Source organism: Rattus norvegicus, chromosome 19 (genome assembly GCF_036323735.1).
Source record: "Rattus norvegicus strain BN/NHsdMcwi chromosome 19, GRCr8, whole genome shotgun sequence".
NCBI classification, from domain to species: domain Eukaryota; kingdom Metazoa; phylum Chordata; class Mammalia; order Rodentia; family Muridae; genus Rattus; species Rattus norvegicus.
In genome coordinates, this window is record NC_086037.1 from 24,018,212 (window position 1) to 24,045,854 (window position 27,643).

A 27,643-nucleotide genomic window follows, 5' to 3' on the forward strand; every position below is an offset into this window, starting at 1 on the left:
CTACAAGCCGAATAACTAATATTCTAGAGGCAGACAGTACACATAATTCTGGAGATGAGACCAGATATTGCCACAAACTTATAATCTCCCCAAGGCATACAAATGTATAGACAAATGTGACCATACAGGCAAAGAACTGTATTGTTGAAAGTGGGGCTTCCAAAATAAAGCACTTACACCTCCATGAAACTATTATACAGGTATATCCTGAGGTCAAAAAACAGACCCCTAAATTCCAAGTGTGCAGGGACATAGAAACATATAAAAGTTGTGCATATGCATGCAGACCTGTGCACACACAGACACACAAACTGGGACACACCCACAAGAAAAGAAAAGTAAACAGACTCAGAGAATGAGAAAGAGAGACAAATATGGAAAGAGCACAATGAGAATCAGTAGACATGTATGCACCATTACTGTCTCAGTGTTTAAGGCACACAGACAAGAAGGAACAGGCCTGAGCCTCAGGCCTTCTAGTTAAGCATGGAGATCAACAATGTGGGACCTGGTACCTAAGGGTGCTGCCATGAGATGATAGCGTTCAGTCACCTTCCTAGCAAGTACAAACACTCTCCACAAACTCACAGCACCTAGAACCTTGCAAAGCTGCCACCTGTCAAGGGATTTCCAATTGTACACTGGGAACTCATGCTCCAGTGACTTTATCCCTGAATTCTTCACTCAGATCACAAGTTCAGATTTTCAACAGGCAGAATCAGAGAGTCCATTTCCAAACTCACTCCTCAGTAAGGGTCAGGTTCTGAATCTCCTCTCTATGGGAGATGAGGTTTAGAACAAGGTCGTTTGTTTGGAGCAATGCATACCTCTTGCTCATGGATCCACCTGTCACATAAAGGAGGCGTTCTGTCAGCTCATTTCTCTCCTTGGTAGTTAGCTCCAGTTCTCTTTTCAGCCTCTCCTCTTCCTCGTTGGCCTGCACCTTGTTTCGGACATTTTCAGGGGATGACGTCTGTCTGCAGGCCTCTGTAGGTAGAAGAACAAAAGTGAACCCGCATGGGGCAAATGCATAGAGCATACACAGACCACAGTGAGGTCCAAACAGGAGAACATGATTGGAAGCCAGTGTCACTGCAATGAGTTTGGTCTGCGTAAGAGGCGTCCTAAGTGGATCACAGTTCCCCCACTACTATATAGAGACCAAGAGATATAAGCAGCCAGGTGTTCCCTATGCCCGCACACAGGCTTACAAGTACCAGAGAGATGCCTTCTCCAGGATTATTATCAGGTACGCAGGCTACAACCTGGTTTCAGGACCCTCACCCCTGTGGTTTCAGAAGTCAGATCATCAATTCAGCATCCACAATGATGCTGTAATGTGTAATGCTTGTAATGTGGGTGTGTGTTATAGGTACAACCTGAAGCCTTGTGCTTAACATTTGACAGTTGCCACCAGATTCTTTAGGAGAAAGAATTGCATTCATTATGGTCCTGGCAACAATGTGGTGATCTGTTAGGAGAGGAAACTGAAATATTGGATCCACCAGTGAATGCACCCTCAGGCTGAGTGTGGGGCTCTCCTCTTTGCACTTAAGTTACCAAAGTAGGATTGCTTACAGGCCTCTCTAAGCTATAACGTGTGATTTCATCTGAAAAATAAAATAGTCAGCAGATGTGTGGGGGGGGATGCAGCCAAAGGAGTAGGACAAGCCTAGAGACATAACTCAGTGGACAGAGTAAGAAACAAGCATCTTCACTCCTGTTTCATGGATCACCCCACAAAACACAAAAGCATCTATCGTATTAAAAAAAAACAGTTATTTTATTGAATGCGTACACTAATACTGTTTACAGTATTAGTGGCAAAGCTCAGATTTTGGGGGCAGATCCATGACTTGAACTATCTTCCTGACAACATATAAAGCAATAAATAAATAAATAAATAAATAAATAAGAAAAAAACCACAAAAATAAAAAACACAAAAAGCACAAGCCTCTGATGTGAAGTTACAGAAGAGTGATCCAGTGGTCACTTCTGACCAGGCCATTTTAGCTATGACAGTGCATAGTGACCCTTAATTTGATGGGTCCTATATAAAGCTTTGTGCAATATTGTCATTTTAACCAACCTCATCCAGAACATACATAACGACACAGGATATGATTGCCATGTCCTTGCTGTATATCAAGTTATTTTTCTGTGTCCTTGATTGTCAGGCATATTACAGCAACAATCTGAGATGGCTGGTAGACTTGGAAGAAAGTGGATATGAAAGATCCCCGTTTGATATCAGTACAGCCATTTCTTAAGAATGAGAATCTTTTAAGCTGGCCCTCGCTTAGCCCCTAGATGTTAGACAATAGACCAGAAAGTACAGAAAGCACATTCCCACCCACTCTCTAGGAAGCTGCCCAACCATAAGAACGGAGGGTATAGAACATATTTACTGCAGGGCAATTACAAGACAGGAAACATCTCTGGGAAGCTGACTGACCACTATAGAAGTGAGATATCCTTGGTACTGAATGCAGCTGTGCTATAGGCTGACATAGCTATACCTTGTCCTGGGAACTCTAGAAGAGAAACACCTGCCAAGACAGATATCCTTGGTCCTTGTCCTGGGAACCCCAGGATAAGAAAACATATATCAAGTCAGATGTCCTTCCTACTGAAATAGCTACATTGATGTGGTTACGGCCTTATCCCAGGACGAGAAACATCTGCCTAGTTATCCTTGGCACCGAAATAGCTGAGCTAATGAAACTGTGTGATCGTAAATGACTGTTTAAGCTGTACATTTCTGTTGTTCGAGGCTCCTCACATCCCTCCTGCGTGAGGACCGTGTCGAGCCCCAGTGCATTGGTATCCCAAAGTAAACCTCTTCTTTTTACATCAAGACTGAGTCCTGTGTGTTCATGGGGTGGTGATTGTCCTCAGGACTGGTGTGAGAGTCTCCTCTGTCTGAGGGTCTTTCAGATAAAGCTATAGTTGTGGGTTACACACCTCAGCTCTCATTGGCTAATGCTGTCCTCACAGTCCTTGGAGGCCCCTTTGTAAGACTACCTGTTGGAAAGTGGAAGCAGCTTTATTTGAGCTCAAAGTGAACCTGACGAGCAACGTAGAGAACAAGATGGGGTAATTGAGAACCTGTCTAAAACCAGCACTGAAACCCACCCTTCATTCAAAGCATCATCTACCAATTCTTGAATTTTTACCATTCTCTGCCAACCAGTCTTTCATTCAGGAAAGGTAGAAAAAAACTGGAAATGATCTTTGTATTCTAAGGACCTTGATCTGTCTTTCCTTAGGTTCACGTTAAGAACAAATGAAATGGGTATCACCATCTGAACAACTTAGTATCACCTACTCAGCATTTCTAGCCTAATACTGTGCCTATGGCAATCTCAAGCTTCCCTGAGTGTTGCTGCCCCAGCAAGAAGAATGAAGAACTGAGGTCAAACCCCAGTGAACCTTTCAATGTGTTAGAAGAAAGCCATCAGAGATACTGCACTTCTTTGTCCTTAGATTAAATCAAGATGATACAACGTGAATCTATTGGGCTATTCAACCATCCATCTTCCTCACAACCCCACCTATCTGAGTTCATTGCTTGGCAGAATTCATGCCCCACCATCCTAGATATTTCTTGATTCATTGCTGCCAAGGGCCAGGTTTCATGAGTTTTGTTTTTTATAGAATTGGGTGTAGTCAATCATAGTTGTCCTCTGTAAGAAATGACAAATATCTATAATAACTGACCACACTGTACTTGTGTATACAAGTACAGTAGTGGAAAATGCAGCATAACTGAGGAGTGGGAAATCACCACTGTGTCCTGGCCTTTCTCTGCCCATATCACAGCTCACAGGCGGCTGGGGCAAACCTTGAGTTCCTCTGTAGAAACAGAGTGATGTTGAATGGACACTGAGCAGGCAGAGCAACACAGCTGAGGCCACTCAATTCCAGCAACAAATGCATTATGTGTTTCCCATCTTAACAGCTCCTTTTGAGGACTTGTCCCCACACCTAGCTTAAACACAGCAATTTTCATACATGCTAGCCTGCTATTTCATATTGTTGCTGTAATACGCCTCCACATCATAGATTTCAAAAAAATATATACCTAACACTGAGAAGGGTGATGCTTGTCAACATCTAGTGCGTTGACGGCCCAGGTACGGTCACAAATAACCAGGACACAGGGGATGCAGAGCAAAGGCAGATGCAACTGCATGCAGCTGCAAGCTTATTAACCCTTATATAGGCATGAATATGCATTACCTCACTTTCCCTTTTGGCAAGATATAATAAGATCTTTATTCCCATGATACCAGGAACGACTGAGGCAAGACTAGGCAAAGAAGTAAGACTAAGCCAAGGCTTCTCCTTAAAATATCTGTATAGCAAGTCACCCCGCTTGCTAGTATCACAATCTACTTGTCATACCCCAGAGAGCATGAGAGCTGCTTCCACAAAAGACGGACACAGTACAGCATAGTGTAAGGTAAAGTGAGAAAAACATTTTCTTCTCAAGGGCAGCATTGTAGCCCCTGCTTGCATCTCTCAGCCATCTTTCCTTGATCCTGTCTGGGAAGTATATCTCAGTGACTCCACAATTTCTTTCTTTGTTCTTTTGTTTTAAAAGTAACACTTTCTATAACATACCTAAATGTCCTCAAAGGGGTTTAATCGTGCAAAAAGAAAGCAATATAATATATAATGTATGTAACCTTTAATGACTGTATCTATTCTCTTAGGGGTATTATTCAAATACCTTCCCAGATCTGGATTTAACTTTGGTAATTGTTATCTGTCTACAAAATCAACAATATCGAAGAAATATTCCAGTTTTCTGGCGTAAAGTCCTCGGGAGTAAGAACTAATGATTTTGGAATTTGCTCGGTGTCTATTGTTATGTCCCTCATTTCATTTCTTGTTTTTAATTTATGTATTGTCTCTCTTCTGCATTGTTAGTTAGAGGAAGGGGTTGTCTCTCTTGTGGACCTTCTCAAAAAAAAAAAGAAGAAGAAAACACAGCTCTTGCTTTCCTTGACTTTGTATTTTTCTCTTTGTTTCTAAAGGCTTGATTTCAACCCTGAGTTTATTGCCCTTGATCAGATCCTACAGACTCTCTATGGGATGAAGCTTTGCCTCACTTGGTAACAGCAGCATGGAATAAATGAAGCTTCTGCTGATCTCTGTTGTGGTGTTGCACATCACAATCTCACAGAAAACCATGCATAGCCTGGTTTTAGGCTGTATTAAAGCAGCCCACTATTTCAGTGTTCCCTGCAAGATTCCATGAAACAGTAGTAACATAATTCTGCATGCACATAGACAGGTTTCTCCACGGTCTTCTGGGTCATTTGATAAAAGTTTATAGTGAATTCATGGATGAACACACAACACACACACACACACACACACACACACACACACTTTACTGACATGGTGCATATTCTTTGCACACCAAAAATAAAGTGAGCGTTACTGAAAATGCACCAATAGTGCAGTCGATGGAGGGAGCTGTGGGGAAGCTGGGGCTTAGAGTTACTTAAAAGACCGATGCAGATTCTCCTTCTATTGGAGGAGAAACTTGATAGACAATGGGGATCTTTATTTTCTTTCTCTAGAGCACACAGGACTAGGGTGTCAGCTAGGGCTTTGAGTGTGTTTGGCAGGTACTGTAGCACTGAATTAAATCCTAGGGCTGGAACCCTATTAATCATCGACAACAATTACAGGGCAGGCTGGATGATGACACTCAGCTGACATTGTGGACATCTCAAGACAGTCACTGGACAATGGCTGACACACTTGTCTGAAGACTGGAAATGTTTCTCGATCTTGGAGAGGAAAGAAGGACCCTCCAACTACACTGTCCTCTAAGGAAGTTTATTCAGGTGAGGGATGACAGGGACTGTTTTGTCTCACGTCACACATGTCAGTAGAAAATATCCTAGGTATTGGATGCCGCTGTTAGCATTAACAGAACAAAGCCCATAGTGTTGGGAAGGATAATAAATTATGAGTAGGATTAGAAAACCCCAAGCCTCTTCCAGGTTCTAGGAGAGAAAAAAAAATACCATGAAATACAGCATTAATGTGATAGTTTGGTTAAATCTAGTTACTAGTTTCTATTGTGATACCTATTGTCAGTGCCTGCGCCAACAGTGTGTGAATATCGGGTGTAGGTTTGTGGGGTTGAAAGAAAACACGTACACGGGTCACCCCTTTTTAGCGAGTGCCACCAAGGCTTTACTGAGATCTCCTTATATACCAGAGGCAAAAGCCGTGGAAAAACAACAAGGCAGGTGAAAATCCCCAACCAGGAAAATAGGACAAGTCTGTGTGGTGAAAGTTCCAGCCCAATCAGGGACATAAACAGCTTCTTAAAAACAAGAAGCAGGAAAACTCAGTGGGGAGGAAGGGTGCCATGGAAAATCCCAGCCCCAAATCAGGGGCTAAGAGCAGCTGTCAAAGTTGTAAACAATTTCTTGCTATAGCAGGCTGAAAGGCTCAGCGAGGGGGGAGGGAAACACCAAGGTAGGGCCCAACAGGAGCCTTCACTGGTGGCTCTAATGTTTCACTTTCCTCTGCCAACTGGCCTCCACACTGTTTCTAGCACCATAATGATTTCAAGTCTTCCTCCTAAGGAATTTTGTGGCAACCGTTGAATGCTAAGCACAAGGCTTCATGAGTGTTCCCCTAACACACACCCATGTTGCAACCTTCCATGCAGGCTATTTCTTGATGTGATTTCAAGCACCTGTACATAATAAGACAGGAGAACATTTTGACTGCATATTCAAACTGGTATTATTTCTCAGGAATTTTTAATGGCTAATATTGGTGAAGGAGGATAATTTGAGTTAGGATGAGACATTTTTGGGCAGGATTTGGAAGGAAACATTCATTTAGATGCATAGGAATTACTAAGGTTTTTATAATCAAGCCTTGAGGAAAATTTGGCTTTGGAGAAGGAGATGCTCAGTGGCTCTGCCCCAGGAAAGTCTCCTGGAAAGGACACCTCAGCTTATGCTCAGTACAGGGAGAACATTAGCAGGGATGTAAAGTCTGTTCCCCATGACATCAGCTGTCCCTTCTTGGGACATTGTATTGTCTCCTAGAGAGTTCTTGGCGTCCTCTACTATGTCACCAATGTTGTAGTGACAACCAGTGCCCTAGTTTCTCTCAGTCTGAGTCTGGCAGATACATCCTAAGACATGTTTTCCAGTCTTAGAAGTGTTTTGGGAGGGGGGATGTCGGTTGTGGAGAGACTAGGGTGAAGGAGTCTGACCTTTCGTCTCAAAGACATGATTGACCAAGAAAGTGGTTCTGGGGAATGTGGAGTAAGTTCTGGGCAGTGTCTTTTGAGCTTTCTGTGGAGGCGGGGTGGGGGGAGGGATGGTGGGGGTCCTGCAAGCTTAAGCTGACCTTTCTGGACAACTGACAACTGACAACTGGAGCATCTACAAAGGAATCGAATTTCCATGAATATCACAATTCCTGAAGGTCATGGATTTCAGAACATTAATTTTCCCATCCCCAAAGAAAGGATATGGTAAGGCCAATGCTACTATTCTGTGAACTTCTGGCCTTTACTTTTAAATTTGATTTGTGGCTTGTTTTTTGTTTGTTTATTTATTTATTTAGTTGGTAATATTATTTATTGCCAAAGTCAAACATCTGGGTTACATCCTGGGAACCACATGACAGAAGGAGAGAAATGGCTCCTGAAAGTTGTTTGGTCATGTGCTGCACACACACACACACACACACACACACACACACACACACAGACACTCATACTCATACTCTCACTCATACACACACAAACTTTAAATCAATAGTAATTTTTCTTAATCGCTTCTCGGCCTTTTGGCTAAGATCAAGTGTAGTAATTTTTCTTAGAGTCTGATATAATTGGTTCTAATACAAAGACAGCCTGAGTGTAGTTACTATATAATTAAATAGTACTCATGCTCTCAGGCAAACAGTTTAAAGTTTATAGGTACCTAATAAACTAGCATTGGGACATATGAAGAACATTTAAATGTTCAGCAGAAATACAAAGAACAACTAATTTAATTTGTTAAAAGTGAAAGCTTATACAATTCTGAAGGTTTTTATACTGGTTTTATTATACATGTAACTATGAAAAGAAAACATACATACTTGATCAATGAAATGAGGAAGAGTGATTTAATGAACAGAAAAATGGATGGTACTTCAAAATTTCCATGATTACATATTATCTATTTAATTCCCTCCACAATAGCAAGAAACGGACATTATTATTTATGCGACATTACAGATACATAAACCGAGAAAATATTGTTTGGCCTGATTTTCTGAGCTTTTTAAAGGTTTAGTTAATTGACAGAGCTGTGGTTTAAAATTAGGGTCCATATTCTTCTGTTTTAAATGTGTGACACTTTTCTCTTTTTTTCTCCATCTTTATTAAATTGGGTATTTCTTATTTACATTTCAATTGTTATTACCTTCCTGGGATTCCAGGCAAACATCCCCCTAACCCTTACCCCTCCCCTTCTCTATTGGTGTCCCCTCCCCATCCTCCTCCCATTGCCACCCTCCCCCCCAACAATCCCTTCACTGGGGGTTCACTCTTGGCAGGACCAAGGGCTTCCCTTTTATTTCTAGTGGGTGCTGCTCTCCCTGCTCCGTGGGAAGTGGATGGGGGGAAGGCCCGGGCCTGAGCTGAGTTGGAACTGGGGTAGAAAGGCATAGGGCCTCCTAGGTGAGAATGCCAAACCACCACTGCTGCTGCAACCACCATGGAGAAGCCCTTGTTCCTGCTGCAGGGAGGAGAGTCTGGTGGCCACAAGATGGCTGAAGGGGAGCTGAGAGTGGGCAGCTTCATCACCCCCCTGCTGGAGGTATGAGGATATCGTCCGGGGAAAATTGTGCAGATGACTGAAGCAGAAGTCCGAGGGCTGTGTATCACGTCTCATGAAATCTTTCTTAGCCAGCCAACAGCTGTGAACACAGGTTTCTTTTGGAGAGCAGGCCTGTGCAGGCCCAGAAACTAGGTGGGACAGTTCAAGCTACCCTTTTTCCATGGCCAATCTCAGATCATATTCAGAAAGTATTTCTTGGGCTAAAGAGATGGCTTAGTGGGTAAGAGCACTGACAGCTCTTCCAGAGGTCCTGAGTTCAAATCACAGCAACCACATGGTGGCTCACAACCATCTGTAATGAGATCTGATGCCCTCTTCTGGTGTGTCTGAAGACAGTCACGGTGTACTTGTATATAATAAATAAATAAATAAATCTTTAAAAAAAAGAGTATTTCTTCCAGGTGATGGATTTCCAATTTATGGAATTGAACTAACTTACTGGTGGTGGAAGTGACAGAGAGTTAAAGTACAGAAGGAATGATCCAGAATGTCCACCAACAGTTGCTGTCACACCAGGGCTTTTAAAAGCTCAGCTGCTAGAGAAGCAATGTAGTCTTTGGTTATTCTCAAGCTTAGGTCTTCTAGTCATTATAAGCTGACCATGACACAAAAAGAGTCATCTATATCAAAATAGAGAATAGTAACTAGATTCACACCACACTATCACATTACTACTGTATTTGAGGTTCTCAGTTAATATCTAAGAACCTGGAAGAGGTCTGGGTCTTGCTACACATACTTATAATTTATGTCCCCATTGTCAGCTGAGATTTTTCATGCAGCCTGGGGTCCAGGAGGTCATCCCACAAAGCACAAAACACCCATCTCAGATAAACATGTATGGTTTATTGAATCCAAAACATCCATGAATTTCAGGACACAATTAAATGTTGAAACCTAAGGATAATAGATAGAGAAGAGAATTAAGATTTCTAGTTCATAGATCCAGTAAACACCTTCAACAAATCATAGCAGCAAACTTCTATAAGGTAAAGAAAGAAAAGGCCATAAAGGTACAACAAGCCTACAGAACATCAAACTAATTGTACCAGAAAAATTCCTCCATTCACATAATAATTAAAACGCTAAATGCACAGACCAAGAAAGAACATTAAAAGGGGTAAGGTATAAATATCTAGTAACAAATAAATTCAGACGTATCTGAATTACACCAGACTTCTCAACAGAGATTCTAAAAGTCAGAAAATCTTGGGCAGATGTAATGCAGACACAGGCTCCTATATCCAGCATAATCCTCAATCACCATAAAAGGAGGAACCAGGATATTTCATGACAAAACCAAATTTAAACAATTCTTTTCTGTAAGAAAGCACAACAGAGGCTAATAGGAGGAAAACTCCAAAACAATGAACTAAACTATACCCAAGAAAAACCAAGAAATTAATCTTCTCTCAATAATTTAAAAAAAGATAAGCACACAAACATAATTTCACCTATAACCAGAAAAAGAAGAGAATGCCGCAATCATTGGCTTTAATATCTGAACAGATCTTCTTTCCCTAATCCCCAAGCTCCCAGGGGCCAAACTGCCAGCCAAAGTGTATGCAAGGATGCTCTATGGTTCAAGGTGAGGCCTGTAGCCCCACCAAATGCAGATCCTAGAGGTGTGAGGTGGGAATGGATATGTGTGGGTGGGGGAGCACTGTCACATAGGCAAAGCTGAGCAGAAATGGGATGTAAATTTGATGAGGGGAGTCTGGAAAGCAGGACAACAGTTGAAATGTAAATAAGTAAAATAACCGATTAATAAAAAATAGCCAAAAATAAAATAACAAGTAAAAAGGTAAATGAAAATTATACCAAACCAACCAAACAAACAAACAAAAATCCCTGTAGTGGATTGGCCTAATTCTGCTTGTATTTTAATGCTAATTAGTGGAACTCAAGACTGGTTAACCCCAAATAACTGACCCTGTTCCCAGTTAACTGTGATTATAAAGAAGCCAACAGCCAACAGCTGCACAGCAGATAGATGGGGGAGGTGAGCTTTGAGGACTTTGCTAGAGAGGATCATGAGGAGGGAAGAAGGAAGAAGAACCTGCCAGAGAATAAAGGAAGAACATGTGTGATGGAGAGGAGAGAGGAAGAAGACAGCAGCCATGGTTGAGGGAGAGGAGAGCCTGGTCCTGAGGACTGTCCAAGGGGAACAAAGAGCAGCCAAGATGCTACACAGCCAGTAAGAGTTGAGCGTTATTGTTTGGAAAGTAGATCTGGCCCATGGAGGGCAGGCAGCTGCACAGCTACTGTGCTGACTAATGCACACTAAAAATAAATTTAACACAATATGTATAACCAGTAAGACAGCTATGTAGAGGATCCTAAAAGGAATACTTTAGTTTGAAGGGAAGGACAAAATACCAGAGAACACAGGGAATAAATTAATAAAACTAGGAAAGTTAATCAAAGAAGACTGTGAAAACCACAAAAATTAACAAAATGACAAAATTTAATACATAGGTTTAAATAATAATTACATATCACTAAACTCAATATCTAGGGTGGTGGGGCATGGATTCTGCCATGGTCTGAACTCAGAAAGTTGGGGTTGGGAGAAACATGTCTGGTTAAATAGTCCACCCACATTGTGTCAATGTGATTTAATCTAAGGACAAAGAAGTGGAGCATCTCTCATGGCTTTCTTCTAACCCCTTGAAAGGATCACTGGCGTGTGGCCTCAGTACTTCATACATCTTGCTGGGTCAGCGAAACTCAGGGAAGCTTGAGATTGTCATAGCACAGTGTTAGGCTAGATATACTGAGTAGATGATACTAAGTTGTTCAGATGGTGATACCCATTTGCATGTGTTCTTAATGTGGACCTAAGGAAAGAGAGATCAAGGTCCTTAGAATAGAAGGGACATTCCCAGTCCTTTTCTATCATTCCAGACTGAAAGGCTGGTAGGGAGAAAGTGGTAATTAAGAAAGAATTAATAGATGATGCTTTGAATGAAGGGTTGGTTTTTGTGCTGGTTTTAGACAGGGTCTCACGTATCCATGTTGCCCTCTCCCTGGCTGGCCCGGTTCACTTTGAAGTCAGTGCTTCCACTTTCCAATAGACAGTCTTACAAGAGGGGCCTCCGAGGTCTCTAGGACAGCATTAGCCATTGACAGTTGAGGTGTGCAACCCACAACTATAGTTTTAGCCACTTTGTTCCATGTCTACCAGCTATTTCAGATTGTTGCTGTTCTATGCCTGACAATCAAGGACACAGAAAAATAACCTGATAGAGAGCAAGGACATGGTGATCACATCCTTGCCTCTGCTGTATGTTCTGGATGAGGTTTGTTAAAATTCCAATATTGCAAAAAGCTTTATATAGGGCCCATCACATTAAGGGTCACTATGCACTGTTTCATCTAAAATGGCCTAATCAGAACTGACCGCCAGACAACACTTCCTGCGAAGTTCCTATGAGAAGCTTAAGTTTTTTGTGTTTTTTCTTCTTCCTTCCTTCCTTCCTTTCTTTCTTTCTTTCTTTCTTTCTTACTTTCTTTCTTTCTTTCTTTCTTTCTTTCTTTCTTTCTTTCTTTCTTTCTTTCTTTCGCTTTATAGGTTTAGAGGAATGTATTTTGGGCCACGGATCTGCCCCTAGTATCTTAGCTATGGATGTGATCAATCAGTGTTAGTGTATGCATTCAATAAAATGTCCATTTTTGACTAAGGTAGATGCTTCTGTATTTTGTGGGGTGACCCATTGTCAATGTCTAGTGAGTTGGGGCCCTGGGTATGGTCGCATACCCCAGGACACAGGGGGTGCAGAGCAAAGGCATAAGAAACTGCACGCAGTTGCAAGCTTTATTAATCCTTATTAAGCTAAGAATATGCATTACTACAATTTTCATTGTGTCAAGATACCGTAAGATTATTATTCCCAGGATACCAGGAACAATGAGGGAAGATTAAACAAAGAAAGACGAATAAACGAAAGCTTCTTCTAAAAATATTCATATAACAAATCACCTCTCTTAGTATAATCAAAATATACTCACCATTACCAAGAGAGCGTTAGAACCACTTCCACAGAAACGGGACACAGCAGAACATAATTTAAGGCCAAGTGAGAAAAACATTTTCTTCTCCAGGGCGGCATTCCAGCCCCTACTTGAATCTGTCACCAGGCCTTTCTTGACCCTGCCTGGGAGCTGCATCTCTATGTCTTAACAATTCCTTCTTTTTTCTTTTGTTTTAAAGTAACACTTTACATAACATAGCTAAAGGTCCTTGTAGGGGTTTAGTCATGTAAAAATAAAGCAACATAATACATAATGTACATAAGATTATGGCAAAACTAGCTCCTCCCATGCTATGGAAAATCCTTTGAAGCCAAGCCTTGGGATCTAATCCTGTCAATTGATCAGCCAATAATTTCGCTATTTCCATAGGGGTAGTATCTTTTAGCTGTTTACCAAAAGACATGCGAACATCGTATTTCAAGGCATTAATTACTTTTGAAGCACTTTCATTACCCTCTAAATAGGCTTGAATTAACTTCCAATCATGTTCTGTGTCATTATCCATATATTTACTAACACAAAAGTAGTAGGATTTCATCAGGATAAGCAATATAAGCCCGATAACTGGCATTGGGTGCAGCAGAAGAAACCATGAGTAAAACACACAATGCTAAGAATAAGTGCTCAGCAGTAAAGGACTTTCCTACAGGAGACAACATAGTTTTCCTTTCAGTGCTTAATCGCTTCACCTGACCACACATAGGTAATAGGGTTGTCACTGCACGGATCCTTATCCATTGTGGTTTGTGGACACTAAGAGAAGCCAGGGCCTCAGTAATGGAGGACACCTCCTCATCTCCTGAGAACATCCATCAGGAGAAAATGTAGCTGGTTTAACTGGATTCCTTTGAGGGTAGGGAGCAGTTCTTATTATTCTGTGCTTGGATCCATCTCCCGGGTAACCAGAACTGTCTCCCATCCTGTAATGAGACAAAACCCTCTCCCCTATATACAATGATGTCCCTTCCTGCCATTCAGCATCCCGGGCAATTTTTATCCATACTGTCTGTTCCATGCCTTCTGGGGGGAAGTCCAACAAAGTGTCTATCGGCTCTTGATATAACTTCACCTTGTGGTAAATTAAGAAAATTAATAACGTATAATGCTTGTGCCATATAGCTCTGGGACTGGTCTGCAAACTCCATTCAGGTTGCATGAGGCCATCTCTTTTCCCCCTTTTTAATTTTATATTTAATATGTAAATATCCTGTATTGGCATGATTATGACTGTTTTCTTCTGGGGTAGCAAATGCCACTAATTGATCTACCATATGATTGCCAAGTGTTAAAGATTCTGGAAATTTTGAATGTGATCTAGAATGTGTAATGAATATTCTAGAGTTTCATAATAACAATAGTCCTTTAATATGTGAGAATAACATTTAATATAGGCTTAGATGTAGAAACAACAGCAGTCGCAATATTCTGTACTACTCCTACAACATAAGCGGACTCAGCTATAATATTTTTACATCATGAGTAAAATCCTGGAATACATTAATTACCGCTAATAATTCATTTTGTTGTACTGACCCAAAAGAAGATTCTTGTCCCCAAAATTAATCTTTGGTCCAATAAGCCATCTTGGTGTTAGAGCCACCTGTAAACACAGTAAAGGCTGATGGTAATGGATCAACAGAAATTAGTGTATTTATCAAATTTTTTTTGTTGTTTTTTAAAGCAATCCCACAATTTACTATGGGGAGGATGAAATTCAATATTTCCAGTGTAAGAAATCATGGATAATTGAAAAACCTCAGATTTCTGCATTAAATATTCCACTTTATCTTTGCTTAATGGGAAAACAATAGCAGCACAATCATATCCCCACAGAGTAACAGGTCTTTGTATGCCTTGCTGAATAATTAAAGAAGTTTGTTCCTCATAATTTGTTAATGTTTGGTTAAAGTTTTATTTAATATAAACCCATTCTAAAGGCAACTCATCCTGAGCGAAAGTGCCTGTAGGATATTCAAGAGTATTTAAACATATAATTTAATAACTCTATCTGGATCAATACATGCCAAATATGCATCTTTCCATTTTCAGAAAAGATACCCTTGCATGCCTTCATATAAGCCTTAATATCCCCAGCCTCCTTTATAGGTAATAATGCTCTCCTGTACTCTTCATTAGCATTTTCAAAAGCAAGCATTTGCAGCAGTTGTCCTCCAGCTTCCTCTCCTACCACTGTTCTTTCCAATGTTAATTTTAATATACATAAAAACTTAATATATGGTTCATAGAAAGCTACTACCTTTTTCAACCAACCAGTATCATACTTTATAATAAGTCGGTTGGGCCACACCTTGAATTGATGCTGGCCTAATTATAGGAAAAGAAAATGCAGGTGAATTCATCATCATCCTGTGAATCTAATGGTCAACATGGCATCCTCGGGAAACGACTTAGAAAAACCTGCTTCAGGCAATGGTGCAGAGGGCAAAACTTTTACTTTCGTTTTGTCTTAATGAAGCTCTAGCTTCTTGTTCTGTATTTGTTATTACCCTGTCTGCATTCATGGCCTTGAACACAGTAAAAATTACAGCCCAAAGATACCAGAAATTGGAATCTTTTTGCCCTGCCTGACAGCATTTTCTCCTTAAGTTTCACTTTGACCCAGATATCAGAATCCCTGGAACCCTCGTCAGGGAACCAAGGAGTGTACTCTTGCTGTCTCTAAACACTTTTCTAAACCAGACTGATAGACATGAATTCCCTGCACTCTTAAAGATGCTTAAGCATAGCGAGATGAAGAGAAGATTTATCTTGTCCCATTTCCTTGTAATAAATTGTACTTACCTTATCTGACTGTCCAGACTTACCTTCAGGGACCCTGTTCCAGTGCCATAGGTCGACGTCTAGGGTGTTGGGAGCCCTGCGTCCGGTCGCATTCCTTTCTGTGTTTCCCGATGCTCAGTGGCCATGCCACTCCAGCATGCTTTGAAATGAACCAGTCCGCAACCACCACCACCACCACCACCACCACCACCACCACCACCACCACCACCACCACCAGCACCAATTTGGTTTTGTAAATAAAGTTTTATTGACATTGCCATACTCAGCATTTACATCCTGTTCAGTGCTGCTTCTGGCTGCAGCTGCAGGGCTTAGGAGCCACAGAGCCCTTTAGGCTCCCAGAGCTGAGAGCATTGACCTTTTGCCTTGTTTGTGAAAGAGGTGACTGACCCCTGTGCTCGAGGTGGCCTTTCCGTGCCCCTTAACCCATAGCATAGGTCTCTGTTCCATTTTCTCCCTTTGCTATGGTGTGCACTTCCTGGTACATTTCTGTTAGCTCTTGACATTTCCAGAGCATTGGGTCTTGCAAATTGAATTTGCATGGCACCAGTAATAGACCTGATGGCAGGGTGTGTGACACTCCCTATGGGGACCCTGCCCAGGGGCATAAGCTTACTTTTCCAGTCAACTCCCTGAACAGTGAGCCTTTGTGGGACAAGTACTTCACGACATGACTTGACCTCTCTGCAGTGCACCCAATCCCTGCTTGGCTCAGATGTCCCCCAGAGAGGTTGTGTGAGTGTCCCCAGTAGAGGCAGCACTCTGTGTGGTGGCATTGACATGGCATCCAGGAAAGTCAAAACCAGAGGGACATGTCGGGCAGTTGGAAGCAGATGTCTGTGTCCATGGGGAGAAGGATGGACTAGACACTCCTGCAGGGGGTGAGCTGAGAAGCACTTCCTTGGCTTTTTCACAGCCGTGTAGGCTGCATGCCATGCTGTGTACCCATGCTTTGCTGAAGCCCCAGGCTTTGAGTCTCCCACAGCTGCTGTGTCCTGGGGCCAGGGTAGGATTAAGCAGACTTCAGCAGGAGAAAGGTGAAAACCCTGGTTGCAGGGTGGGGATGGCACAGTCATAACACTCCTGCACATGAGGCCCCTGACTTAGAGCCGTATAGCAGCTGTGACAAGCCAGCTCTGGTGACACTCATCTGCAATGCCAGGCCATGGGGGGTAGAGGCAGTAGGATCAGTTGTTTAATTATCCTTGGCTACACGGCAAGTTCGAGGCCAGCCTGGGCAACTTTGTCTATGAAAATAAGACAAAACTAGGTCTTGTCTCTGAGCATCAGTGCCTGTACCTGGCACGGTTGCCCCACCCCAGGTAAGAAACCCCTCTGTCCAGAGGCCATAACTGCAGGAGACTCCCTGGCCAAGTGTCTATACCGCGCCTTGTTTGACTGGACTGTGCTGAGGACCAACCACGCTCTCCTCAACAGGAAGGACATGGGAGAGGCTGTTTCTGTGAGGTCCTGGGCCCTGAGACGGCAAGAATAAACCCTGTCCTTGGGAAAGCCATGGAGACTAGGAACCCACGGGATCTCTGCAAACACCAGGGCTGGCAGAGGACTCTGATCCTCTACAGCAGCTGCTCTCAATCTGTGGGTTCTACATCAGCGCTCCTGCACACCAGACATTTACACTACAGTTCCTCACAGTAACAAAGTTACACTCATGAAGTAGCTCTCCAATAAGTTTACGTTGGGATGACAACGACATGAGGAACTGAAATAAAGAGTCACAATTTTAGGAAGGGTAAGAACCGCCATTCTATAGGAACCCAGGCATCTGCACTCGGTGTCTGGAAGTGTGGTAGGCTAGGCTTCACCCTCAGCGATGCCAGCATGTGGGCACCAAGCCCAGGTTCCACCCCAATGCTTACTGGATATGTGCAGGCCTGGTTCCATCAAGAAGTAATAAAGGAACCCTTGGTAAAAAACACTGGGTACCAAACTGGTCAGGAAAACACACCCCCTCTTCTGCAACTCCTCTCAGGACGGCTAGTCTTCCCAGGAGGCCCCGGCTATAACCAAACCTTGTCTCCCAGTGCTTGCCCATTGGTGTCTTGGCCATATTCAGATTTGAGGACTTTGAACAGAATAGCTTCCAGCAGATTTGCATCAATGAATCCAACAAGTAGTTGCAGTCCTACTTCACCCAGCGCATCTTCAAGCTGGAGCAGGTGAGAGTGGACGCCTATTCCCCAGCCCAGCCCAGCCATCACCCTGAATGTCACCTGTGTCCCTCAGTATCAGCGGGATGGGGCCTGGGCACCGTAGGTTCCCCAGGACCTAAAGCTATGTCCTTGAACTCAGTGCCATGCTCAGCCCTTCCAGCCTCTTTCAACCCTTCTGGAAGCTCAACTGCTCCTGCAGCAAGGCAGCAGTGTGCACATTCTGTCACGTCATTTGTGTGTGTCTACAGGAGGTCAGAGCCTGTCCCCTCTGGTCCTTTCTTTTGCTGTATTTGCCTTTCTGAGGAGGCAGGACTCACAGGTATGGGAGGCAGCCACATGCATATTCTGCAGCCATGTCTGACTCCTCTGAGGCTCAGTCCCACTTACACACCTACCCTCCAACCTCCCCACTCCATGTCACCCCCGGGGCTCTGTAAACCTTCCTGCTTTCTGTCTTTATATAATTGGTGACACTGCAGCCCTCAGTGGTGTCATACCGTGTTAGTTTGTCTTTGCACTGCCTGGAGGTCTGACTTAGGAGAATGGCTACCATTCTCATTCCTGTTCAAGGGTCAGAATCTGAATCCTATGTAAGGCTGAATAATATTCCAGCACATGGCTGGGCCATGTTGAATTTACACAGTCACCTATGGATCTTATTTTTTGGCTTGTAAACACACACATATAAGACTCAAGTGACACCCAAGTGGAGAATTGCTAGAGTCCTCCATGGCTTTCTGAACCGTCTGAGAGACCATCCTGTCCACAGTGTATAGGGCACCATCTACTCATAGCTCACACAGCATGAGAAGATTAGGGAGGGTTAACCTGGCTTCTCTGTCTCCTACTTTCTCCCACACTAGCCCTAGCATCTTTCTGTATTGCAGTGACTGTTTAGAACCCAGGAGGATGCCAGCTTCCTTGCTCAAATATAGGAAGTTCCTCCTTGCCTGCTTCTAGACTGAGTCTCATGCAGCCCAGGCTGGCTTTGATCTCACCATTAGTTAAGATGGCCATGAACTCCTGGTTCTCATGCCTCAGACGTCTCTGAGTGCTGGGTGACAGGTATGCACCACTCTTAAGTCCTGCCACTGGGACAAGAGTGAGCAGAGCCAGCTCTGAAGCACACACTTTGCTGGTGTCAGTGATGACTGACTTATGATCCTGTCTTCCTTGCCCATGGCCCTTCTCCTTGGTGCATGCCATCCTTCCTCCCTGTGACTCATGGGGACACCAAGCCTGAGGATGTCAGGAAGAAGTTTACTTACTTCACTGGGTTGGAGGCTGTTAGGTTACTGCGTCAGTAGGTGAGATTCAAGCTAGAAGGTTTGTGGCATGAGAAACTGGAACAGAACTGGAATGGCAGGAACAATCGTCACCTGGCTCTGAGAAGACCAGGTGGGCAGAAACTCATTGTTGGGCAGGTAGTGAGCTCAAGACCAGGCTGGGCATTGCTCAGTGCATGTGAACAGGTATGTGTACATGGACATGTGTTTCCCCCACATGGTCACCACTTATCCAGGCACGGTGAATACTCCAAGGAGCTTTTTATGTTTTAACATTGTGTGTGTTTGTGTGTCCATACATACATATACACACATACATTCGTACATATACATGAATACATGTACATGAAAACACATGCATATACATGACTATACACATTCTTGCTCACACACACATATATACACACCTACATTCATACACACATACACACACACATACACACACATACACACATACACACATACATGCATACACACATACACATATACATACACACAACAATACATATACACACATACAAATACACCTATACACACATATACACAGACATATACACACATATACATATACACGTATACACATACATGCATACACACATTCATATCCACACGTACATACAGACATATACATATATACTCACATACATGTAAGCACATGAGTGGAAGCCAGTGGACAGCTTGGCCCTTGGTTCTCTCCTTTTTACCACGTGGGTCCTGGGGATTGAGTCAAGCTCATCAGACTTGACAGCAAGCCCCTTTAACTGTAGAGCCCTCTCATTGGCTGCCAGTTGCCTCTTTCCACAAATTCTATCCATGGTGGGATGTTTAGAGTTGTTATTCTCATGATTCCTTCAGCAATAGCGCAGACATCATTTACACTGCATTAGGAGTTATAATTCATGTAGATGTCAGGAGAGCTGGAGGCGTGGATCAAGAAGAGAGCCCACTTTCAATGTCATTATGTGGTATTGCCTTAGGCCCTTTTATACACTCCCCTGGCTTTGTCTGAGTATATGTTTGAGGTCTCTCTATGACTGTGCAAAGAAGTAAGAGCTAGGGCTGGGCCACAAAATAGGAAAGTACTTGTTCATCCAAAAACAAAAACAAAAAACAAACAAACAAAAATAGCTCTAGGGTTAAATATTGGTGCTAGTACTGAACTACACAGCCAGAAGGTATTTTTCTAAGTAAATAACACAATATTGGGGATGACAATATGATCAAATATCCTACAACATAAGTTTGCAATGTTACCTACTTTTTATAAATCAAGTCTGACCACCGTTTTGGTTGTTTCCAATCCTGTCTGAGTGCATCATCACGGGAATCCCAAGGAAAATCAGAAATGGGTTCTTGAAGCTGTTGCACAGGGCCAGTATAGACCTAAATACCACAGAGGAAACCTTGATTCTTATCACAAGGGATCATTCACCATCCCTCTTGTCACATAACTTATGACAAGACGTCACCTTTCCTAAACTTAGCCTTTTTCCTAAGTGCTGCAGAAGGGAAGACCTGGTGTCAAGGGGTCTGGATTCAAACCACAGGTCACTGAATTCATTTAAATAGGTGTAGTTTACTAATGCACACACCAATACAGTTCAACCAGAGCAACAGCTCACAACTGTGTACTGGACATTGCTAGGCCCCGCTCATTGCAAAATCCACATGGGCTCATGCACAAGTATTGGAAATGCTTCGGTCTATGGGCCCTGACTCAGGCCATTTTACACATAATTGTTCCTATTTTCCTTGAATCTATTGGGTCCTATGTGAAGAATACACTTGGGGAACTTGTTAAGATTAACAAACCTCATAACATACAGAACATAACAGGGTATGTGACCAGCACCACACAGTTCAACGTCAGAGTTTTTTGTTCTTTGTTAGTGTTTTTCTTGGCATCCATGATGTGGAGGCGTATTACAGAACAATAGGAAAGAGCTGGCTGCTGTGTAACAAATTTGCTGCTATTAAGGTAGGTATGGGGGCAAGACCTCAGCAGTAGCCCTTAAGATGGGAAGGAGATGATGTGTTTGATAACTGAAAGGAGCTGCCTCAGCTGTGTTTCTCTGCCTGCTCAGTGCCCATTCAACATCACTCTGTCCCTGAAGAGGAACTCAAGGTCTGACCCCTGCTGCCTGTGAGCCAGGAAGAGGCACAGAAAGGCAAGGCCACAGCACTGGTTTCCAATTACTAAGTAATGCTGGATTTCCTTTTTCTTTCTTTCTTTTTTTTTTTTTTTTTGGTTCTTTTTTTCGGAGCTGGGGACCGAACCCAGGGCCTTGTGCTTCCTAGGCAAGTGCTCTACCACTGAGCTAAATCCCCAGCCCCTGGATTTCCAATAATGTACTTGTATACACAAATATAGTGTGGTAAGTTGCAATAGATACTAATCATTTATCACATAGGGCAGCAGTTGATTGACTACAACTAATTCTATTAAAAAAAAGAAACCTTGCTCTTGTAGAAATATACAAAGAAATATCTAGGATGGTGGGGGATGAATTCTGCCATGGACTGAACTCGTGGAAGTGGGGTTGGGAGAAAGATGCATGGTTAAATAGCCCACCAGGTTCACATTGTGTCAACTTGATTTAATCTAAGGACAAAGAAGTGGAGTATCTCTGATGGCTTTCTTCTAGTCCCTTTAAAGCATCACTGGGGTTTGAACTCAGAACTTCACACTTCTTGATGGGGCAACTACACTCAAGGAAGCTTAAGATTTTCATAGGCACAGTATTATGCTATATATACAGAGTAGATAATACTAAGATGTTCAGATGGTGATGTCCATTTGTATGCACTCTTAATGTGGACCTAAAAAAAGAGAGATCAAGGTCCTTAAAATAGAAAGATCAGTTCCAGTTGTTTTCTACCATTCCAAACAGAACGACTGGTAGGGAGAGAATGGTAAATAATCGAGAATTCGTAGATGATGCTTTGAATGAAGTGTGGATTTCTGTGCTCATTTAAAACAGGGTCTCAAGTATCACATGTTGCCCTCTACCTGGCTGGCCAGGATCACTTTGAGCTCAGATAAACCTCCTTTCACTTTGCAATAAATAGGCTTATAAGAGTGGCCTCCAAGGACTGTGCAGACAGCATTAGCCTTTGACAGTTGAGGTGTGTAACCCACAACTATAGTTTTAGCCATGTTTTTCCATGTCTACCAGCTATTTCAGATTGTTGCTGTTATATGCCTGAAAATCAAGGATGCAGGAAAATAACCTGATACAGAGTAAGGACATGGTGATCACATGGTGCCTCTTCCGTACGTTCTGGATGAGGTTTGTTAAAATTCCAATATTGCAAAAAGCTTTATATAGGGTCCATCACATTAAGGGTCACTATGCACTGTTCTATCTAAAATGGCCTAATCAGAACTGACTCCCATATAACACTTCCTGCAATCCTCATATGAGAAGCTTGAGCTTTTAGTTTTGACTTTTTCTTTTCTCATTCTTTCTTATTTTTTGCTATATAAGTTGAGACAAAGATAGTTAAGGCCATGAATTTGCCCCCAAAATTTGAACTACGGATGTGATCAATCAGTGTTAGTGGGTGCATTCTATAAAGTATTCATTTTTGACTATGATAGATGCTTTTGTGTTTGGTGGGGTGGCCATTTCCCAGTGTACAGGTGCTGGAACCTTGCTCTATCCACTTAATGATGTTTATAGCCTCATTTTAGACGTTTCTGTGCCACCCTCTATATCTCTTGTGTATTTTATTTTTCTGATACAAGCTCATGGTATATCTTACTCAGGCCTGTGAGCAGTGCTCCTTTGGCGACATTGGTGCAACGAGCAGAACCCCACAAGCAGCATGAGGTTCCCTTCACTGGTGTCTCCAATATTGCATTTTCCTCTGCCAACTGGTCTCCACACATTTCCTAGCACCATAAAGACTTCAACTCTTTCTCCTAAGGAATTTTCTGGCAATTGTCGATTGCTAAGCACATGACTTCATGAGTGTTCCCCTAATACACACGCATGTTGTAACCTACCATGCAGACTATTTCTTGATGTGATATAAAGCACCTGTACATAATGAGACAAGAGAACTTTTGAGTGCATATTCAAGCTGGTGTGAAATCTCAGGAAGTTTAATGGCTAACATTGGTGAATGAGGACAATTTGAGTTAGTGAGACATTTTTTGGGAAAGATTTGAAAGGAAACATTCATTTAGATGCATAGGAATTACTAAGGTTTTTTATAATCAAGGCTTGAGGAAAATTTGGCTTTGGAAGCAGGAGATGCTCAGTGGCTCTGCCCCAGGAAAGTCTCCTGGAAAGGGCACCTCTGCTTATGCTCAGTACAGGGAGAACATTAGCAGGGAGGGAAAGTCTGCTCCCCATGACATCTGCTGTCCCTTCTTGGACATTCTATTGTCTCCTAGAGAGTTCTGGCATCCTCTGTGATGTCACCAGTGTTGTAGTGACAACCAGTGCCCTAGTTTCTCTCAGTCTGAGTCTGGCGGTTACAAGCTAAGACATGTTTTCCCGTCTTAGGAAGCGTTTTGGGAGGGGGAACGTCGATTCTGGAGAGACTAGAGTGAAGGAGTCTGGCCTTTCATCTCAAAGTAATGATGGCCAAAGACAGCACTTCTGGGGAATGTGGAGTAAGTTCTGGGCAGTGTATTTTGAGCTTCCGGCCAGGGTGGCTGCAGGCTTAAGCTGACCTTTCTAGCAATGGGCCACAACAACTGGAGCATCTGAAAAGGAATTGAATTTCCATGAATATCACAATTCCTTAAAGTCAAGGATTTCAGAACTTTAGTTTCCCCATCCCCACTGGGAGGATATGGTAAGGCCAATGCTTTCATACTGTGAACTTCTGGCCTTTACTTTTCAGTTCATTTGTTCTTTTACATTGATATGATAACACCATCAGTAGTCATGGATGGTTCACCTTTTCTGAGTTTAGACAGGGCAGCAATGTATTTCACTATCATTGCTTCTTTAAATACAGTGGGTATCTGACAGTAGTAACAGGGAGAGATTGTGCTCCAGGCAATAACCTTATGTTCTTAGACCTTCTCTGATTTCTTCTAACTGGCAGGGTCATCGTTTGCTTTATATATTAGAGGTTGTATGTTACAAAAATTTTTCTACAATACCAAAACTATTTGGAACGTGTAGACCAAGATTCAGCCTGTAACCTATTCGCACTTCTGGGGCATTTGGTATTTCACATAGGGACATTGATAAGTCTGTTGAACATATCCTCCCTGGAAATGCGTTTTAAATCCAAAGTTGTTGGCTTAGAGTATCAGGGTAGGACATCTGAGTGTCTCCAATCACTCAAGTCTTGTGGATGGTGAATTTATCATCTGAGTTCTGAACCCACAGTGGTGAGGGTCCTGAAACCAAGCTGTACCCTGTTCAGCTGATGATAATCCTGGAGAAGCCATCTCCGTGGTCCATGTAAGCACGTGATGTCCGGCATAGGGAACACCTGGCTGCTTACATCTCTTGGTCTCTATAGAGTAGTGGGAGAACTGAGATCCACTGAGGAGGCCTCTTAAGCATAGACCAATCGCCTAGCAGTGACACTGGGTTCCAGGCTTGTTCTCCTGTTTAGGCCTCACTGAGGTCTATGAACACTCTATGCATTCTCCCCATGCAGGTTCACTTGTGTTCTTCTACCTACAGACGCTGGGAGAGAAACATCATCCCCTGGCACTGAACTAAGCGAGAAGCAGGCCAAGAAGGAAAAGGAGAGGCTGATTAAAGAGCTGCAGCTCATTACCGAGGAGAGAAATGACCTGAGAGATCGCCTGAGGTTTCTAACAGAGAGATCCATGAAGAACAGGTATGAATCGCTCCAAATGCTCTTGTTTCATTCCTGGGTCTGCAAGTTCACCTTCTTAACCTATTAAGGTTTTGGGTTCTAGAAAGCTGTGCCTCCCTAACCACCCTGTGCTAAACCTCAGCTCCCATATAGAGGAGATTCAGAACCTGACCCTTCCTGAGGAGTGAGATTGAAAATGGACTCATCTGCTTCCATTTATTTAAAAGCAGAACTTGTAGTCTGAATGAAGAATTCAGGGATAAAGTCAGGGAGAGTGAGTTCCCAGTGTGCATTTGCAAAGCCCTTGACAAATGGTGGCTTTGCAAGATTGTAATTGCAGTGAGTTTATGGTGAGTCTCTGTACTTGCTAGGCAGGGGACTGAGTGCTGGAAGATCCAGGCAGCAGCCTGGGGTAATATAGGACCCACCCTGAGTTAATATATTCCTAAATGCCGATGTTCATTGTATTCTATCATTTGGGGCCAGGCCACACTTCAGGCCAAATCCATATTATGAAGACCTGGAGAGAATGGAGGAGGCAGTCATGTCAATTCTGCACAACTTAGAGATGGAGAACACTGAGGTCCATGAGAACAACCATAAGCTGAAGAAGGAGATTACCTTCTCTAGGTAAGTCCTGGTCAGAAAGGCTATCACCTGTGGAATTGCCATTTCTGACTTTCTTTGTTCTGGATTGGACGGTCTTCAGCTCTGGTTCTATCTCTTGTGCTGTTTACACATCAGTGTTCCAGGGTCATTAGGACTCAGTTTTCAGTTCCATAAAAGACTGTTCCTCATCCCAGGATTGTCTAGGCATTTTCAGAAGGCTCTAGATAGAACAGTACTGATTGAAGTCTGCAGAAGGTTATTAGGCTTCCCTGGACCTATGGTGTCACACCAGGTTTTACAAAACTCAGTGGGTGGATCACATGGTTAGCATGACCTTCTCTTGGTTCTACTGACCTCCTTTGAAGGTTTTGGCCCAGTACTAATTGATGTTGGCCCCATGCATTGGGCTTTCATGGATTTCTTGTAGATCCATGTTCTTTCTCAGAGGTGTGGACACTAATTGGTGTCAGGCCAAGCAAACAATTTATTCTTCCCCGAATTAACTCTTTATGGTTTGTGCAGCAGCCTTATATGTATCAAGATGCATTTTATTAAGTCTTCATGGGTATGTGGGAACTGGTAGTGTTAGTGGGACTTGGGGGTAGGAATGGGAGAAAGGGCCAGCATGATCTTACTATGCAGACTGTATTTCCAGAAACCTGCTCAGCCAGCTCCTGATGGAGAACACATGTAGGAAGAAGTTGGTCCCACTGAAGCAGGAGAGCAAGGAGGTACATCTTGATTGTGCACTGAACCAGAAATATTTGGTTGACTTCAACAAGAAAGATAAAGACCAGCAACGGCCAGAACCAGCATTATCAGGTAGGGACGAGCAGATGTGTTAGCTTAACAATATCTGATAAAATTTGCCAATTTGATACATCTTTGCTTCTCTTACTACCTTTCTAATTTACACTCACAACCAGCCAACCACCTCATGTAATGGAATTGTTCATTGCTCTGCCTATGCACAAGTATTCTGGGACGTTAACCACTTTTCAGAAACTGAATTATTGTGCAAGCATATTTGTCTGCTCTTTTTGAAGCTGCAGTCTAGAAATGGTGACAGATGAATAACATATCATATTATTGCATATCCATGTGATACATTGGATCCTATGTAGAGTTTTGAACAAGTTCTTGTTTCTTTGACAAATGACACTCTGTGGTCATGCGACTTCTTGTGTAGGAAGCACCTTTCCGGGATAAGAACCAAGTGCAAATGTCAAATTAGTACTTGTCACTGGCTTTAACCTTGGTGACATATGGACATCTCCTTTCTTCCTGCAACCCAATGAAGTTCCTTCCATTGCCCTGTTCTTGGTTTGCACTGGTATAAGTCTGGGTCCCATATTGTCAGCCCACATTTCTGTGAGGCTCTCTGGAGATTTTGTCCTGCCCACAGAGTTGGCAACAATGATATCACTTAAAATGTCCATGTCGACTGTTCAATAGAACTGAGGTGGTAGAAGGCAGCATTCTGACAGCTGGCTTGCATTTCCCCACCAAATCAGTGTCTGAAAATCTGCCTTCCTCTCCCAGGTCTCAGAAAGTGCAAGAGAGCTGGAATTGGACACACACCAGTAAGAGAGCTTCCTGAAGAATAAGTTGCTTTCTCAGGAGTCCCTGATGACCAACATCCTGAATGGTAACAACATTTTTTCGATGAGTATTCATCCTCTGAGTTAATTTGTCATTTCTTAGAGACTCTAAATTTATATACCACTAAGCCAGCCTGACTGATTGAGGTCTTACTTTCTTCTCAGAAAACAGCACTTGAGAGACAACTTGGGGGACCGCCTTTCATTATGTGTGCCAGAGGAGAAACAGCAATACGTCTGTGCTTCTAAATGTTCGTTAAGAATATGCTTTTAGAAATATTTTTGTTATGATTTTAATTGAAGTTTTCTTTTTGTTGTTTCATATTTATATGTTCTTGTTACTATTTTTGCTTTCAAATATTTTTAAATATTTTTATTCATTTTAATCCTGTTTTGTTGTAAAAATGTATTTGTTATGAATAAAAATTGAATTCTATCTCTTGACTCTTAAGACCAT

The 27,643-nt window shown here is 42.6% G+C and overlaps 2 protein-coding genes and 1 non-coding gene across 5 annotated transcripts in view; 2 read left to right on the forward strand and 1 right to left on the reverse strand.

Annotated features, from left to right (window-relative positions):
- LOC134483260 (disks large homolog 5-like) overlaps positions 1–27,643 on the reverse strand; it is a 664,485-nt gene that overhangs the window by 462,966 nt on the left and 173,876 nt on the right. The window lies entirely within an intron of this gene.
- Positions 1–27,643, forward strand: part of LOC134483259 (uncharacterized) — a 478,774-nt gene that overhangs the window by 261,704 nt on the left and 189,427 nt on the right. For 2 of the 3 annotated variants that reach the window (XM_063278541.1, XM_063278544.1), the window contains one exon: positions 27,352–27,622. The exons of the other annotated variant lie outside the window; for it this stretch is intronic. The gene's annotated coding sequence lies outside the window, so the exon portion shown is untranslated. Of the gene's footprint in view, positions 1–27,351; positions 27,623–27,643 lie in introns of those variants that run through there. 3 annotated transcript variants of the gene reach the window in all.
- On the forward strand, positions 7,828–8,015 carry LOC134483718 (U2 spliceosomal RNA). The gene has a single exon (XR_010060601.1). It is a non-coding gene; the product is annotated as a U2 spliceosomal RNA (small nuclear RNA).